This window comes from Microtus ochrogaster, assembly GCF_000317375.1.
Source record: "Microtus ochrogaster isolate Prairie Vole_2 chromosome 14 unlocalized genomic scaffold, MicOch1.0 chr14_random_2, whole genome shotgun sequence".
NCBI lineage: Eukaryota > Metazoa > Chordata > Mammalia > Rodentia > Cricetidae > Microtus > Microtus ochrogaster.
In genome coordinates, this window is record NW_004949097.1 from 13196197 (window position 1) to 13198372 (window position 2176).

A 2176-nucleotide genomic window follows, 5' to 3' on the forward strand; every position below is an offset into this window, starting at 1 on the left:
AACCGCCTGCGTAAAAGAGTCAGAGTTTGCCCTGGCAGGACAGCCCAGAAAGCTGGCATTTTTAAACGGCACAGCTTTTTTCCTGCTACAGCTGAAAACCGAAAAGCATGCGTTCAGCTTTTCGTTTTAAGTGTTTCGTGGCAGGACCTCTTAAGAGCTGCAGGATTTTGCAGCTGAAGCTGAGTCAGGAAGCCTCTCTTAGATGAGGCGCTTGCTTGCCTCTAGCAAGCAGAGTAGAACCGAGAAATGGCAGCTACCAAGAAAACATGCTTTATTCTTTCCCGAGCTTTTTCAGGCTTTCAGTGGATTCAGTTGTCCACACGTCTGGACGCCATCTGTTGTAATTGCTCTTTTTTATTTTATTATGTTGCTGTGTAGGGTCTATACCTGCCATGGCGTGCACACACAAGTCAGAAGACAACTTTGTGAAATTGGTTCTCTCCTTCAATCATTAGTGGGTTCTGGGGTCAAAGTCAGATTGACAGTTTGCAGGGCAAGAACCTTTCCTATTAAGTCTCCTATGGGCCCAACAAATGAGTCTTCTCACAAGTGTGTGTCAGAGGCTGGAGATGGCTCAGTAGCTACAAGCATGGGCTGGGCTGCTGCACCAGGGATTTTTCCTCTTCAGCCATGAACCAGCTCCCAATCATGACACAGAGACTTATTATTAGTTTTGAATGGCTGGCCTAGCTTAGGCTCATATCTAGCTCTTTCAACTTAAATTAACCTGTTTCTCTTTACCTGCCTTTTGCCTTGGGGCTTTGTACTTTCTGTATGTTTTACTTTCACTGCTTCTCTATGTCTGTCTGTCTGGCATCTGCCCGACTCCTGGCCCCGGGAGTGTACCTCGTTCTCTTCCCCTCCTTCCCTCATTCTTCTTTCTCTAGATTTCTCCTCCAATTTATTCTCTCTGCCTGCCAGCTCTGCCTATCCTTTCTCTGCCTAGCTATTAGCTGTTCAGCTCTTTATTAGACCAATCAAGTGCCTTAGGCAGGCAAGGTGAAACAAATGCAACACATCTTTACATAATTAAGCAGATGCAGCATAAACAAATGTAACACACCTTTTCATAGTTAAAGTAACATTCTGCAGCATAAAAATGTAACACATGTTTGCCTGTTGTAAGGAGGCTGATCAGTCCCAAAATAACCACACAGAAACTGTATTATTTAAATCACTGCTTGGCCTATTAGCTCTAGCTTCTTATTGGCTAGCTCTTACATCTTAACTTAACCCATTTCTATTAATCTGTCTATCATCACATGGCTGTGGCTTACCAGCAAGGTTATGTCCCACTTACCTCTATTCTGCCCTGTGCAGGCCCAAGACAGTTTCTTTATTAATTAATAAATGATCACAGCATACAGAGGGGAATCCCACATCGTTTGCCTAGTTAAGATAATATTCCACAACAGGCTGCTCTTCCAGAAGACCTAGATTCATTTCCCAGCACCTACATGGTAGCTCACAACTACCTTTAAATCCAGTTCCAGGGCATCTGACATTCTCTTCTGGCTTCCATGGCATTGCACACACATGATGCACATAAACTAACTTGGGTTCACACTCATACATATTAATTTTGAAAAATTAAAAATAAAATTGTATTCTTCACTAACAGATACTAAAGCTCTTCCCAGGGCAAAATTGGTGATGTTTGAGATAAACTCAAATAGTACTATGTAAATAAAATATTTAATCATGATTTTATGCTTAAATACTGCTGCATGTGTGTTTGTGTGTGTGCTCATGTACACACTTGGGTATGGTTGAACCCACGGTCTTGTGCATGACAAGGCCAGCTGTCTGCCACTGAACCACACCTTTAGCCTTTCCTGCATATGGTTCTATTTGCCTCATAGGGAAATGTAGCTGGAAAGTCCTTTTGAAAATACACTTGATAAGGAAGAGGATTTCTGTGGTTTTACAATTTACCTATGCTTCCACAAACGTTTCAGTACTCAGGGCAGTTCACACTGGCATTGGAAGGCAGAGTGATTTGCACTAGCACTGGAGTGTAGAGCAGTTCACACTGGTACCAGAGTACAGAGCAATTCACACTGGTACCAGAGTACAAAGCAGTTCACACTGGCATCGGAGCGCAGAGCAGTTCACACTGGCATCGGAGTGCAGAGCAGTTCACACTGGCATTGGAGTGCAGAGCAGTTCACACTGG